Source organism: Podarcis liolepis (genome assembly GCF_965112155.1).
Source record: "Podarcis liolepis genome assembly, chromosome: 8".
Classification (NCBI taxonomy): domain Eukaryota; kingdom Metazoa; phylum Chordata; class Lepidosauria; order Squamata; family Lacertidae; genus Podarcis; species Podarcis liolepis.
In genome coordinates, this window is record NC_139560.1 from 81,349,453 (window position 1) to 81,366,191 (window position 16,739).

The 16,739-nt window shown below is 44.7% G+C and overlaps 1 protein-coding gene and 1 long non-coding RNA gene across 3 annotated transcripts in view; one reads left to right on the forward strand and one right to left on the reverse strand.

Annotated features, from left to right (window-relative positions):
- The window catches only part of ANKH (ANKH inorganic pyrophosphate transport regulator), a 137,098-nt gene that overhangs the window by 33,535 nt on the left and 86,824 nt on the right, over positions 1-16,739 (forward strand). The window lies entirely within an intron of this gene.
- On the reverse strand, positions 10,542-16,351 carry LOC310713730. The gene is made up of 3 exons (XR_014529434.1): positions 16,266-16,351; positions 15,564-15,753; positions 10,542-10,975 (listed from the first exon to the last, which is right to left on the reverse strand). It is a non-coding gene; the product is annotated as an uncharacterized lncRNA (long non-coding RNA).

Below are 16,739 nucleotides of genomic sequence, written 5' to 3' on the forward strand. Positions count from 1 at the left end.
AAGAAAGGCAGAATTAGGGCTCCGTTCACACATGACCCCAGTGGGTAATGTTCAGTGGTTCTGTATAGTACATATTCTCAATGAAGCAATTCAACTCAGCACAGATAGTAATGAAATCAGTGTTTCTGCTTTCATTTCTCAAAATTCACATCCCAGTAGTAAATAGCGTAGATTCAACCCTTTCCAACCATTGTTTAGCAATTATAGGCCACAGCTTTCTTTTATAAAATCATCTTTATTGAATTAAAATACAAATATATATACATAAGGTAAAGGGGCCCCGACCATTAGGTCCAGTCGTGACCGACTCTGGGGTTGCGGCACTCATCTCGCTTTATTGGCCAAGGGAGCCGGCGTACAGCTTCCGGGTCATGTGGCCAGCATGACTAAGCCGCTTCTAGTGAACCAGAGCAGTGCACGGAAATGCCGTTTACCTTCCCGCTAGAGTGGTACCTATTTATCTACTTGCACTTTGATGTGCTTTCGAACTGCTAGGTTGGCAGGAGCAAGGACCGAGCAATGGGAGCTCACCCTGTCGCGGGGATTCGAACCGCTGACCTTCTGATCGGCAAGTCCAAGGCTCTGTAGTTTAACCCACAGCGCCACCCACATCCCAATATATATATACATATATACATACATACATAAAAAGAAAAAAGAAAAAGAAAAAAAGAAAGAGGAAAAAACACACACATACAAAACAAGAATTTGCATTATTATACAATCGTTCATTGAATTTCTAAATAAGACTTCCAATTCTTCTCATTGTACTTGAGTTGTTATTTACGTTTAATGCATAGCCTTCTATTACCCTAATTTGTTTTCGTAATATGGGAGGACAGGCAAAGGTGTGTGATCTTGCCAGAGCCAGGTCATAAAACTATAGGTAGTATTTGTGTAGAGCACCCACCAGGGATCTAGCCAAAGTTCACCATGCTTTGAAGTCTTGATTTCAGCAGAGAAGAGAGTTGAACTTACTGCAGAAAAGTGAGACTTAAGAGGGGCTTGTGTTTGTTTGAATTGTTTCCCATGTTTGTTTGAATTTATTCACCATGTTTGATATTGCCGAATGGTATACAGTTAAGAACCACAACACAAAGAAACAAAGTCTAGCCGGAGTTATTAACTGGCAGTGAGCAAACGTAAAGCGGTTTGAAAACAAATCACTTCGTTTCATGAAAGTTTTCATAAGGGAAGGTTATACAACAGTTAGAGAGAATAGAGAAGATTAGGCTAAAATGATGTTTTTAGAGATTCTTGGTCAGGAAGGCGCAACAACAAAGCCCAAAGACTCAACTGACAGCATAGCATTTCTTGTGAAGTGTGGGGAGGGGAACTCACAAAGTGTTGTGTGCGCAAATGTTCACAGTTTGGGAATACCGGTAAACTTGAAGCCTGCGAGTATGTTCTGCAGCAATTTTGATGCTTTGCTCTGGGTATCTACTACCTGCCTTTCTGTCATTCTTGCATGATAGAAGTTTGACATGAACACAATGGGGAACAGAAATGTTTGGAGAACATAGAAGGTATCATTTAATTTATTTATTTAAATTGTTTGCACTCTCCTTTAAGAAAGAAAAAGTAGTCCCCCCCAAGGCAGCTAACAATCCAAAAATTTGCAAATATTAAAACAACTCATAATCAACTCAATTCAATCCACCATAAAACCAACAGAATGAACAAACATGGCAACATGATAAAACAATCCCAAGCTATAGCAGTATGAAATGTTTATTTTGTACCCCTTATAACAGCTTTGTAGGATAGGGCTGCTTTGGATATTTCCAGGAATAGAGGTGAGAGTAGCAGGCAAATTCCACTAAGATGGATTTCTGTCCTAGGCACCACAGTAGAAAAGAATATTTACCTGAGTAAAAAAGGTATGCATCATAGAAATATAAAATTTTCAGGCATTGGAAACAGAAGCACTTTGATCCCTAATACCCATCAATGTTTTCTGATGGAATTTGATTGTGTCACGTTTAGATTTTCTGTAAGATGTGGCCATTTTCTTCCACTGAAGTACAATGTGTTAATTCAGCCAAGTAAATATTCTTTTGTCGCTTCAGGTGGCATGTCACAACACATTTAACACTTGGGTGCACACATTGGCCAGGAGGGAATTGCAAAGTAGTGTAATAACCTAAGAACCCAAAACCTCAAATCAACTCCATTGTCCTCGGAAAACAAGAATCCTCAGGGAAAGCTTTAAAAGAGTCTTGTGGGAATGGGGGTGAATTTTAAAATGCATTGGAATCGCCTCTAAAACCGAAGCAGCTTTCCACCCTTTTGTTTAGAATGTGGAAGATTAATATGTTGAAATATGTGGAAGTTGCATATTTGGGGAGAAGGCTGGGTTAGGGAGAGGATTAAGGGAGTGCTCATAATGATACTGACTTGGATGCTAATACAAGTGTTAGAAGAAAAAAACGCTCCTTTATCCCTTACGGGGTATCCAGGAGCCCGTATAAAGTCCGTATTATGTAGGTTTTCTATCGGTAGGAGAAAATAGCAGAGGCCAGCCAGAGAATATCGAGAAGCAAAGCAGCTAGTAAGCCTGATCTTTATTAAACTGTTGCAACAGGGTGCCCCCCCCCCCCGTGCAGGATGGAGGAGGAACCCAGAACAGTGGTGTCCAAGCTCTTATACAGCGTATCCTCAGGTTACGTTACCTTCAGTTTTGCTGCATGCGCAGAAGCATTCTATCGCGCCGTGCTCATGCGCAGAAGTGGTTCCTCTTAGATGCTGAGTTTTTGGGGTACATACGGACCCCTGGAATGAATTAAGTTCATATCCAGAGGGTCCACTGTATAGACATTTGAAATTGCCTCCCCTGTAGCGCAAGACCCCCCTCCCCAAGAAAAACATCATACACAGGAGGTGGTCCCCAGCAGAAATTTGAGTGTGTTGCTTCTCTCCTGTCTGCCAGGATAATGCCATATCTGATTGCCTTTTCTGGGTAGCCTGGCCCATTCCTTTGAGATGGTAAATACTTAGTTCCTGAATCTCTTACGCATATTGATGGTGCATATTGATGGTGTGCTCAGTTTAAGGGATACTTGCCAGACTGTATTTCCAGGGAGGTGTAAGCCCCTCCAGACCAAAGACAATTGGAAAGCTTTTTCCATTTCCTTCATCCTTGCAAAGAAATATTTGAGCTGAGTTTGGGAGAGTCAAAATGGCTTCAGGATTGTTCTCCAGTACTATTTCAGACACATGGTTTATATACTTATGTATGTGTTTGCCTTGTACATTTATGAACATTTATGAACATATTATATTAGGGACGCGGGTGGCGCTGTGGGTTAAACCACAGAGCCTAGGACTTGCTGATCAGAAGGTCGGCGGTTCGAATCCCTGCAACAGGGTGAGCTCCCGTTGCTCGGTCTCTGCTCCTGCCAACCTAGCAGTTCGAAAGCACATCAAAGTGCAAGTAGATAAATAGGTACCACTCCAGCGGAAAGGTAAATGGCATTTCCGTGCGCTGCTCTGGTTTGTCAGAAGTGGCTTAGTCATGCTAGCCACATGACCCGGAAGCTGTACGCCGGCTCCTTCGGCCAATAAAGCGAGATGAGCACCAGAGTTGGCCACGACTGGACCCAATGGTCTGGGGTCCCTTTACCTTTACCTTATATTAATGTGTGTGTGTGTGTGTGTGTGTGTGTGTGTGACCTTGGAATTCCTATAACACAAGTTAAGGATGTTCATGGAAGTAAACTATTTCCTTCCCTGCCCCGTGCAGCCTCTTGCACCTCCCTCCCCTCCCAAAAAATCTCTCTGGAGGGTCAAAGGGCTCTCCTGAACAATGTGGGATGAAGTCAGGGAGGCAGCCAGGGGAGGAGAGATGTTCGCTCACGAGCCAAGCATTTTGAATTGCTTCATATGCTACACTTAGGGTAGGTACCCAATGGTACCGTGTGATCTTGAGTAGCCAATCTCAGTTCCAGGATGGCTTTGGAAGCAGTCTCGGTTGATGCGGAAGTGGGAAGTGCATGTGGGAAGTATTAAAACTGCCTGAAGAAACATGCCGTTGGACACTGCCGCCTGCAAGGGGTGCAGCTGGATTTGCTGATAAAGCATTTCTTGGTGACGTTAGCTGCTTCTTGGAGAAGAAGCAGAAGTTAAGGTTTATTCAATCTGAAGATGCCCTTCATATTTTCCTGCTTATTGACCTCCTGTCTTAATTTCTCTTCAAAAGTTTGTCGCTGTCCAGTCCGAAGCAGACTGCTGTTGAAAATAGGTGCTGCTGTTTTAAGTGTTGTTGTTTAGTCGTTTAGTCATGTCCGACTCTTCGTGGCCCCATGGACCAGAGCATGCCAAGCACTCCTGTCTTCCACTGCCTCCCGCAGCTTGGTCAAACTCATGCTGGTAGCTTCGAGAACACTGTCCAACCATCTCGTCCTCTGTCGTCCCCTTCTCCTTGTGCCCTCCATCTTTCCCAACATCAGGGTCTTTTCCAGGGAGTCTTCTCTTCTCATGAGGTGGCCAAAGTATCGGAGCCTCAGCTTCAGGATCTGTCCTTCCAGTGAGCACTCAGGGCTGATTTCCTTCAGAATGGATAGGTTTGATCTTCTTGCAGTCCATGGGACTCTCAAGAGTCTCCTCCAGCACCATAATCCAAAAGCATCAATTCTTCGGTGATCAGAAATAACATTAATGTGCCTTGACATTTTCTGTGCTGGCCGAGATAATTTCAAGCCTGGTATTCCAACAGAGGAGACACACCAATGGGTGGAAAATCTGCTGATGATTACTACTACTGTTAATTATTAAATTGCTTATATAACTTTAGTGCTTTATTGCCCATTCTGGGCGATTAAAGATGGGAGCAGATGCCTTTCTATGCTAGTAAACATACTGGAAATGAAGGGCTGACGTCAGAGACTAATGGCAAGAGAAAGCAAGCCTGTCTTAATTTTGCTACTCATATCCAAGTACTGAACATACCAAACAATGGAAAAAATGTACATAAGGAACATTTCCAGGTTAAAGATGACTTGCCCTTTCTGACAAAGTGCTAATCCTTTAAGACACCAAACAAATAAATCCATTGTATTACTTCTCAATTAAGTTCCAGTGGCACACATGATTCCTAAAAGATTTAAGAACTTTTTGGTTCCATCTCCAGAAATTGCAATCCAGTCAAACATTATTTGTGTGGTTGGAGTGTTGCGATTATTGGAAATGGCACATGATGAATGTGTTTTGCTGGTGTATTTTGATAATGTGATACATTTATCCAAGCTCATAAAAGTGGTGGCCATTTATATATTGTCGTTTTGGAAATGTTTAAATAAAAAAGTCTAGATCTTTGATTCTAGATCTTAACGGACAGGCAAAATAAGGCAAGTTTGATACCACCCTCAAAAAAACTAGCTGGATGTGAAATTATTATTACTTTTTTACTGGGCTTTGCTACCACAAGTTGAGAACTAGAAATAAAACAGCATGGCTCAAAGTCCGTAAAGTGCCACTGTATTCTGCTCTGGTCAGACCTCACCTGGAGTACTGTGTCCAGTTCTGGGCACCACAGTTCAAGAAGGACACTGACAAACTGGAACGTGTCCAGAGGAGGGCAACCAAAATGGTCAAAGGCCTGGAAACGATGCCTTATGAGGAACGGCTAAGGGAGCTGGGCATGTTTAGCCTGGAGAAGAGGAGGTTAAGGGGTGATATGATAGCCATGTTCAAATATATAAAAGGATGTCACATAGAGGAGGGAGAAAGGTTGTTTTCTGCTGCTCCAGAGAAGTGGACACGGAGCAATGGATCCAAACTACAAGAAAGAAGATTCCACCTAAACATTAGGAAGAACTTCCTGACAGTAAGAGCTGTTTGACAGTGGAATTTGCTGCCAAGGAGTGTGGTGGAGTCTCCTTCTTTGGAGGTCTTTAAGCAGAGGCTTGACAACCATATGTCAGGAGTGCTCTGATGGTGTTTCCTGCTTGGCAGGGGGTTGGACTCAATGGCCCTTGTGGTCTCTTCCAACTCTATGATTCTATGATTCTATGATTCTATGATTTGACTTTTAGAGTCAGTGTTCTAGCACAGTTTTGAATTTCAGTGGAACCACATTGTACTATTGGTACGTTGATGTTCATGGTGGTTGAGGTGGGTTGGATGATGTTATAGCCAAAAGCATTTAAAGATATTTGGTGAATTATGTAGACAGTTCTATACCATAAATGTAGTGGTTAAGGTACCCCTGCCCGTACGGGCCAGTCGTGTCCAACTCTAGGGTTGCGCGCTCATCTCGCTCAAGAGGCCGGGAGCCAGCGCTGTCCAGAGACACCTCCGGGTCACGTGGCCAGCGTGACTAAGCGGCATCTGGCAAGCCAGCACCAGCGCCGCACATGGAAACGCCGTTTACCTTCCTGCTATAAAGCTGTACCTATTTATCTACTTGCACTTAGGGGTGCTTTCGAACTGCTAGGTGGGCAGGAGCTGGGACCGAATGACGGGCGCTCACCCCGCCGCGGGGATTCGAACCGCCGACCTTGTGATCAGCAAGTCCTAGGCACTGAGATTTTACCCACAGCGCCACCCGTGTCCCTAATGTAGTGGTTAGTTATACTCAAAAGACCGGGCTCCTGTAATAGTTTGTATAGACTACAGAATTTCACTAGGTGCACATTCCCCCCCCCCCATGTGTCATCAGTGTCCCTCACACTATATAGCAGAGCTTTCCAAACTGTGTGTCACGACACATTAGTGTGTCGGCTGCGTTGTGTAGGTGTGTCGCACAAGCACTCCCCATGCTCCTCCCAGGGCTGGAAAGGGGTCAATTGAACCTCTGGTTTGCTAGTAAAATTGAATTACTGTGTTGCGAAATGCTGTACAGGGTGACATAATAAAACCAGCCCTGATATAAGGCGCTTCCAGGAAAAGATGTCAAGAGAGGCTTCATAAAATGAGTATTATTTTTTTTAACTTTATTTTTCAGTTTCTGAAGATTCCACTGGGGTTACGTTCTGGGGGATAGCGCCGGAAGCCAAAATCGTGTAGTCAAAACACATTGGGTTCAATGGTGGGTGGGATTGCCAAAGGTCCCCCCCCCTCCCCAGTTGCCCGCCTGCTTTCCACACCCTTTTCAATTTAAAAAATTGTCAAGCACTTAAAGCTGAATGTGCACAAGTTGTGAGTTACCTGAACTGAATAAAAAAAATGTACCATACAGTTACAAATTTATCTTTGGCTTTTGTGTGGCTTAGTGCTCTGAGATACTTTATTAGACACTGGAACGTACCGTAGCTCCTTGTGGAGAAATGTATCCCACCATGCCTCTTAAGTTAGTAGCTGTTTTCCCATATTGTGTTAATATATTTCTAGCTGCAGACATGAAAAAGATTAGTTGGTCCTTAAGCAGTAAATTATTATGGTCATATAAAAACAGATTTAATAAAGCCTGCCTTGGGTCAGGCTGTATCAGGTTGCAGTAGCTATCTTCCTTGTAAGCAAGCACAGTATTGACGAAGGATTTCATTGCACAAAGGTAGCACTAGGTATTGGTTCATCAAAAGTTCTTTGCATAAGAGGCAACAAGGGATAATTAATGCTATAAAGCATGGGTAGGTAAACTAAGGCCCGGGGGCCGGTTCCGGCCCAGTCGCCTTCTAAATCCGGTCCGCGGACTGTCTGGGAATCAGTGTGTTTTTACATGTGTAGAATGTGTGCTTTTATTTAAAATGCATCTCTGGGTTATTTGTGGGGCTTCGGAATTCGTTCATCCCCCCCAAAATAGTCTGGCCCCCCACAAGGTCTGAGGGACAGTGGACTGGCCCCCTGCTGAAAAAGTTTGCTGACCCCTGCTATAAAGCAACAGCAGACTTGCTTGTGGCTGAGTGTAGTAGAATTAGTGGAGGAGAGGGAAGAGGCTGAAGTGAGGCCCACATGAAAAAAAAAAATTCTAAAGGAATATAATAGAAACGTGAATCTAAAATAGGAAGCCCTAGTGAAAGCGCAGTTGCCCCCCAAATAACTGAGCTGTGTTTCAGACAAATGAACCTTATTTAGATGTACAGCTGTATCGTGAGAATGAGCTGCAGTGAGCCTCAGACTTTCATCCAACCCCCAGTCCCCCTTCTTGCTGCCACGAGGAGGAATTTGGAAATTTCCCCCTCTTTTGGATTAACCAGTTTAGAGCATACTAATCTTAACTGGAGTTTGTTGGAACGAACGTGCTTCAAACCATGGTTTACGAAGCTGATTCGTTACAACACACCATGGTTAAGAATAGCCACAGTATGGTTCAGATGACTCCCTAAACCAAGGTTAATCTGAAACAGAACTGGAAGCTATAATTCTCAGCTCCTTCTCATAGCCTCACCAGGGGAGGGGAGAGTAGAATGTGTGAACCTGGGAGTCTTACATGTCCGAATGCAGCCACCATAGGATTCCAAAGCGGGACCAAGAGATCAGACTTGGTCTTACGAAATGTGTTTGGCATCCATCCTAAACAGATGTTTGCAAATCTTCTCCAATCCCGGAGCCACTGTTGTGATTCTCTAATGTCTTTTGGTCCGAGGTTGAGTATCAGCCCTCAGTATCGTTTGATGTGCCATTAATCCTAACCAGATTTGTTGTTTTGCAAGGAAATACAAAGGCAAGTGACTCAGCACTGAAAAATACACTTTGTAGCATGTCCCGGAAGGAAGATTAATATGAAGAAAGTAAACAGTGTACAAATGACCCAGCAGATACAATTTATGAAGGGCATTGAAGCTAGCAAATCTAATGGGAGTCTCTGCAGCTCTAAAGTAGTAATGCACAGCTAGGAAAGAGGGAGCGTTCTGTGCAAGGTTTCTGTCTGCATTCTGCAGGAACACACAGGGCCGGATTTAGACCTGATGAAGCCCTAAGCCAGTGTTTCCCAAACTTTTTTGGGCAACGGCACACCTGTTTACTGAAAAAAAATCTCGCGGCACACCACCATTAAAGCCCCGCCCCGTGACGTCAGCGCGCAGCGTCACGCCGGGAGGGACGCACGAAAGTGAAAGTTTTTCCCCTCCCCCCTCAGTCCCTCGCTCGGAATTCAGCTCGTTTGGGGCATCGCTCCGGCTGCTCCCTCTCCCGCCGCGCAGGAGCAATGCCTCTCTCTGGCTCTCCCTCCGCGCAGGCTGAGGGAGGGAGGGAGGGGCGCGTGTGACCCGTCTCTGCTGGGAGACCAAACCCAGCGAGGCAGAGTCGCGCGGAGGCGCCCAGGCAGCGCTGCCGGCTGCGAGGAGGAGCGCCAGGCAGCAGCAGGAGGCGCGGCCTCTCCTCGCCGCCGCCGCCCCGCCTCTCGCCGCCCGACTCGCCCGCCTCCCTCCAGGCATCTCGCGGCACACCAGCCGATGTCTCACGGCACACTCGTGTGCCGCGGAACACCGGTTGGGAAACACTGCCCTAAGCTACTGAAGGTATTGGGGCCCTTTATATGCCCAGCTTTCCTTTGTCAACAACAAAGTGCCACTGTTTTTTGTGTTAAATATATGCTATACGGTAATTTAAGGACCTAAGAGGTATCTAAGAAGGGACGCGGGTGGCGCTGTGGGTAAAACCTCAGCGCCTAGGACTTGCCGATCGCATGGTCGGCGGTTCGAATCCCCGCGGCGGGGTGTGCTCCCGTTGCTCGGTCCCAGCGCCTGCCAACCTAGCAGATCGAAAGCACCCCCGGGTGCAAGTAGATAAATAGGGACAGCTTACTAGCGGGAAGGTAAATGGCGTTTCCGTGTGCTGCTCTGGTGCCGGTTCGGCGGAGCAGCTTCGTCACGCTAGCCACGTGACCCGGAAGTGTCTGCGGACAGCGCTGGCTCCCGGCCTCTAGAGTGAGATGAGTGCACAACCCTAGAGTCTGTCAAGACTGGCCCGTACGGGCAGGGGTACCTTTACCTTTACCTTTAAGAGGTATCTAAAGCCAATTGCACATGTTGCCATGCCACCAGTCCATGCAGAATGTATGGGTACCACTGTATAGGGTACCTCAGGTTACATACGCTTCAGGTTACATATGCTTCAGGTTACATACGCTTCAGGATACAGACTCCGCTAACGCATAAATAGTACCTCTGGTTAAGAACTTTGCTTCAGGATGAGAACAGAAATCGTGCTCCAGCGGTGCGGCGGCAGCAGGAGGCCCCATTAGATAAAGTGGTGCTTTAGGTTAAGAACAGTTTCAGATTAAGAACGGACCTCTGGAACGAATTAAGTACTTATCCCGAGGTACCACTGTATTTACTTCACTGGGTTCGTCTGACTGGCCATGTAGTTGTGCACAGTGGTGCTTTAGGTTAAGAACAGTTTCAGGTTAAGAACGGACCTCCGGAACGAATTAAGTACTTAACCCGAGGTACCACTGTATATAGAAATGAGCAAACCAGTGATGTTTTAGGGAGCAGGCTAGCAGGTAGGTCCCATTACTTACATCATAGGAGCCTACACAACGCAAAACAATGTTGCTGTATGAAGGTTTTATTTTATTTGTTCTTTATCTTCTATTTTGGAAATGTACATCCAGTTTATTTCATTTAATTTTTTGGGGGGCCCCCAAGAGAGTGGGGCCTTAAGCTATAGCTTGTTTAGCTTATATGTAAATCCGGCACTGGGAATACATATGCACAAGCTGCATATACTGTCATAGGTGTCTTAGTTTAACTGCAGCGGAACAAGATATGAGAAGGGTGAAAATACAAACTAGCAGAAATGTGGATCATGCAGTAGTTCCAGCATCCCTTGTTGAATTATTGCACCTCCACTCTGTACACGTAACAAAATACATCATGTTCTGATGTTCTCGCACGGACTGTTTATTCCATGCACACCTCTCATATCATTGACTTTTGCTGACACAGCGCAACAGGGAGACATAGGGTAAGGTTTCGTCTCATTACAACCAGGTGTGCAATATGTTGTTTTCACATAGGGCGTCTTAATCGCTTAAATGTTCCCAGTATTGTGTGGTACGTTCTTTAGAGATGACTGCACCCATGCTGATATTCTAAAAATGGAAAACAAACAGAAAAGCACAAACTGTGTGCACCTTACTGTAAGAAATGGCAGTATTAATTCCTTCCATTCAAATTCTGTTCAATTACTGTGGATTAGTCAAATAGGCAAAGTTTCCGTACAAAAGCTAAGGGGGTACAGTGGTACAGTGGTACCTCAGGTTAAATAATTCGTTCCGGAGGTCCGTACTTAACCTGAAACTGTTCTTAACCTGAAGCACCACTTTAACTAATGGGGCCTCCTTCTGCTGCCGCGTCACTGGAGCCCGATTTCTGTTCTTATCCTGAAGCAAAGTTCTTAACCTGAAGCAAAATTTCTGGGTTAGCGGAGTGTGTAACCTGAAGCGTATGTAGCCCGAGGTACCACTGTAGTAGTTTTCAAGGTTTCTAAACTAATCCTAAATGCTAGGAAAACTGGGTTATAGGTATAGCAGAATGACTCAGAGGTTCATTTTGTGCGCCGAGCTGCCCCCTAATCCTGTAGTGTTGGGAAAATCACGTGCTCTGTACAAAACTCATGGCACTTGCGAAACTACGGACTGGAAACATTGGCTCTTAAAATATGGGTTGAAAATAATGGATTTTCAGGGTGTGCCTGGTATGTTATCTGGTATGCCCATATCTCCTGACAGGATTGATTGATTTTAAGTGAGGAAGAATGAGCTGTGTCAGGTATAATGCAGGGAATTCATCCTGTATTGGCTTTGTTGACAGCCTTCCTGGACCTGTATGCCAGAGGTCAAGGTTGGTGGAGGAATGCATACGACTTGTACGTTTGTACGGTAGTCTACATTCCAGTTGCATGAAAGCCAAAAGTTTGTGGGCGCGCGCGCACACACACACACACACTCGCACATCTCCCTTCATCCGTCCACAAGGACACATTTCAACAAGGGGAAATCAGCTGGAGTAAATGGAGCAGGTCCAGCAATGGGTGTGGCTTGGGGAGAGTTCAGAGGGCCGGACACAGAGGACTGGGGACCATATTTTGCCCCTCCCATTCTGAAGTTCTCCATTCCTAGGGTTTATTGGTTGTTTCTTTCAAGCAAGCTTATAAATGGCCACCTATGGTGAGCTGGCAAGGACATCTTCCTAAATCAAGAAAACAGCTACTTCTCTCCTTCTTCCAGGCCTTCTGTATGAATTTATTAATGCTAGTAAAAAAATATAAAATCAATTATAAAATACAGTGATTGTTCACTCGAGTTACCAGTACAATTTTGCTCTACCAAGCCTCTCAATGTGTTTTAGATGCATTAATTTATGACTATATACAGTGGTACCTCTGGTTAAGTACTTAATTCGTTCTGGAGGTCCGTTCTTAACCTGAAACTGTTCTTAACCTGAAGCACCACTTTAGCTAATGGGGCCTCCTGCTGCTGCTGCCGCACCGCCACTGCGCGATTTCTGTTCTCATCCTGAAGCAAAGTTCTTAACCCGAGGTACTATTTCTAGGTTAGCCGAATCTGTAACCTGAAGCGTATGTAACCCGAGGTACCACTGTACAGGGTTGTCTTAAGCATATGCAGTGATGGGGTGGAACGATCTGCCCCTCCCCCCATTGCCCAATCTCAGGTGCGCAGGAGGGCGGAGCCGGCCGCCTGCCTCAGCATCTCGCTGGCTTGGTCACCCCCGAACTCGCGGCTCAGAGCCGCCCTGGACTCAACTCTCGGGCCCCGGACTCTTGGCCTGGTGCCCTTGAGAGCCCGGCTCCTGGGTGCTCCACACCCCTTGCGCCTATGGGTAAGATGGCCCTGGCTATATAGTTGTCATTCTAATACACTGAAGTTACTATGGGTAGGGAGAAACTATCACAGGGCTTATTATATATAGTTTTCCGTTTTGGAGGTGCTTCGCAAGACGATTTTCCTATGGGCTTGCTTCGCAAGACGACAATGCCTTGCGAGTTCCTGCGGGTTTTTTCCCCTCCCCCCCTTTCCTAGCCGCTTATCAGCTGATCCGATCAGCAGATAAGCCGCTAAAAGCCGGTAATAGCGCTAATCCGCTAATCCGTCAATGGGCTTGCTTCGCAAGACGAAAAAACCGCTAGACGAAGAGAATCACAGAACGGATTCTTTTCATCTTGCGAGGCACCACTGTATATATATATATATATATATGAATTTCAACATAGCAAATTATCAAAACACATCATCTTCATTCTTCCCCCCCATTTTTTTCTCCCTCCCCCCTCCCCAAGAAAATCCCTCCCTCCCCCCAAGACTTCCCTCAGCTCCTCTCTCAGATTTTTCAACACCTGTTATTCTCTGCATATTGTAGAATTGTAAAGATCCTTCAATTATCTGTCTGTCATGTTAACAATTAAAAACTTTGTGTATGTTTATTCAAAACCTGCCAAGGAGTCCAATTCATTTTGTTTTTCCTTTAAGTCATTTGTAAAAAGTTCCCATTCTTCTTTAAAGTCTTTTTTTTTAAAAAAAATGTAGATCTTCTATCTGTCTGTACTTCAGATATTGGTTGTTTTCATGAACATCTCATTGATGCTTTGCTGTCAACAGTTTGAACCGCTAACCTTTTCGCCAATACAGCCGCTTTACTGAACAAGCAAAGCTCTTTTGTAACTCTCACAAGTAAAAACAAACAAACCTCTCAGCAAGTGGTACTGCATGCCACATATGCGATAGCTTTGGGGTTTGGTTTAAACACCTATCCCACCACCCCCGGTGTTACTGCTTTCCCACCCTTTGACGTCAAATGCCTCGGAATAAAATTAAACATGCCTGCCGCAACCCTAAAGTAACATTTCTGCAAAACCACTTCCTTTCTTCCCCAGGAGTTTGTTGTATTTTGCTTGGCTGGTTCCTTCGCTGAGGGATTCTATAGGAGAGAGGTCACTTGGGTTTCTGCTGTACAGTACTATTGATCACAACAGCTATCCTCTCAAGAAAGCTTGTCTTCGGTGACCTAGGAAATAGGTTTTTGTTATGTGGAAGATGATGAACCAAGTCAAACACATAAGGCCTTCTTGTTGAATATTAAGTATGTCTACAATCCAGAGAGGGACACTACGAGAAGGGAACGTGAAACCCTGGTGACTGGATCCTCTGTTCTCAGATGTCCACTAGAGTTATATCCATTGCCATATTGGCAGGGTTCGAAATTAGCAGGGGGCCAGGCGCATTGTGCACCTCAAGTTTTTCCATTTGCGAGCACCTCCAAAAGTCTGAGTGCCATTTTTTTGGCGCTTGGCTGACACTCAAATGTATGTGCTTTGAAGCCTTGAAATATACGTTAAGGAGTTTAACAATAAAGAGTAGAGTGTTTTGAAAACATGTTTTAACAATGTCTGCTAAAAGTGTGATATTAACAACGTGTCACTTATGCGAATTGCGTATTAATTCATGCTTATCAGAATACAGTGGTACCTTGGGTTACATACGCTTCAGGTTACAGACTCCACTAACCCAGAAATAGTACCTCGGGTTAAGAACTATGCTTCAGGATGAGAATAGAAATCATGCTCCTGCGGTGCGGCAGCAGCAGGAGGCCCCATTAGCTAAAGTGGTGCTTCAGGTTAAGAACCGTTTCAGGTTAAGAATGGACCTCCAGAATGAATTAAGTACTTAACCCGAGGTGCCACTGTAATAAATTAAAAGTGTTACCTATTCCCGCTCCCGGTGGCAACTAGATATTCTGTTTTGGTGCCCACAACCCAGGTCCAAGAAGCCATTGGGTTCCTAGCTATTCTGCCCCCATTTCTAACACTGCATATTGGTCCCAGAGAGTAAGTCTCTGTCTACTGTGACATTTTGCACTCTGGTGCTGATACCTGTGCACAAAAAATAGGAAGAATGATGAGTCGCAGCTTTCCCTTTCAAAATACTTGAGTGTTGTGACAGATCCAGGTCTCTCTTCTCAAGTGTTTTGAGGAGAAAAGCAGCTCTCTTGACCTTCTCCCACCTTACGCATAACCTCCCATATAGCATTGAGTCCCAAAGTTATTAGTCTCCCTTACTTCCCTGCTTGCCTTCAGTATAGTAGATAGCTGTGTTGAATGAAGCTGTTTACTGACCATTGCTGTTGTTGTCATCATCTGTCTCGAGAGACAGGTTACAGACTCCGCTAACCCGGAAATAGTGCTTCAGGTTAAGAACAGTTTCAGGTTAAGAACAGACCTCCGGAACGAATTAAGTACTTAACCCAAGGTACCACTATACTTGCACTTTGACATGCTTTCGAACTGCTAGGTTGGCAGGAGCAGGGACCGAGCAACGGGAGCTCACCCCATCGCAGGGATTCGAACCGCCAACCTTCTGATTGGCAAGCCCTAGGCTCTGTGGTTTAACCCACAGCGCTACCCACGTCCCTCTTGTTGAATGAGTTAAATACTCACAAATTCTTGAAACATCTTCACAGCCCCAGTAGTGATCTTTATTCAGAATGAAGAACTGGAATCCATTTAACAACACTGTGCTTACTGGCTCTCAAGACGAGCCATTACGGTGTATTTTCAATATATTGAGAATAAATAACCCCTGTCAAATTTTGAAATGAATTTACAGATAAGGCTAAATTTGGCTAAATGGTTACATCATTCTTCCGAATGCTTCTTCCACATACCTTTTAGTCGATCTATCGTTTATGAAGAATAGAAAAATATGTGCAGAATATTTTTCTCCGCCTGTACTAATTTTAAATGCAGATTATTGGCAACCATGCCACCTTGCAGTCACAGGATACTTTGTTTTTTGTTTTGCTACCCGACCGCCGTTACTCATCATCTGTGCTTCACCATATGGCTCATTTTTCTCTGCGTGGAAAGTGATGCCTTTCACGGGATGACATTGGATAAGGTAGTTACCATGAAATATTTTGTTCGTTGGTTTAGACAAATGATGTCAGTTTCTCTGTTTCAGGAGGAATAATACTCTTCCCCCACACCATAAATAAACCATTTCGACCTGATAAATTGATTTAAATTAAGTACAGGTATGATTTTAGTGAAACTATTGCTCCGCACTTGGGGTGGGGTGGGGAGTTGTTCAGCTGCATCCAGCAGAGTATCTTGTCCCCCATGCTTTTTAACATTTATCTGAAAGCACCCAGCTCCAGCTCTCTGTTTCACCTAAATTAGGCAAGGTAGACCAGAAATTAAATGGTGTTTGGAAGCAGTGATGGGCTGGATGGGGGCAAGCAAATGTTAAAAGGTGTGCCTTCCACTTACATTATGCTTTTATTTGTTTGTTTATAAAAGTACCGGTATATCAAAGAAGTTGACAGCAACCATTCCTTTATACAATAAGACCACGTGTAAAAGAAAACCTGAGATTGATGACTGAATTGCCCACATAAGCTTGGCGGCATATAAGAGATTCCAGGAGACAGTTGAAGGTTAAAACAGAATGCATCTCCTGAATTTCTGTTGGAAGAGTGTTCCATAGAATCATACAGTTGGAAGGGACCCAAGGGTCATCTAGTCCAACCCCTTGCAATGAAGGAATCCCAATTAAAGCATCCATGACAGATGACCATCCAGCCTCTGTCCAGAGTGTGTGGGAACCATGAACCTTTGCAATTCTCCAGTTCATGTCCAGAAAGTGTCGCCAAGTATTTGGTGATGCAAGTCTCCTTGCAGAGTTTATGAGCAGAACCAATGCCTGGTCTAGTTGCAGCAAAAATAATTGTTGCGGGACATATGTTCTCTATGAAACTTCTATGGATGTCATTTTTGATCAATTTCCCTTCACATATTGGGGCAATTAAATTAATGTCCACTTCTCTGTACATTGGTAGATA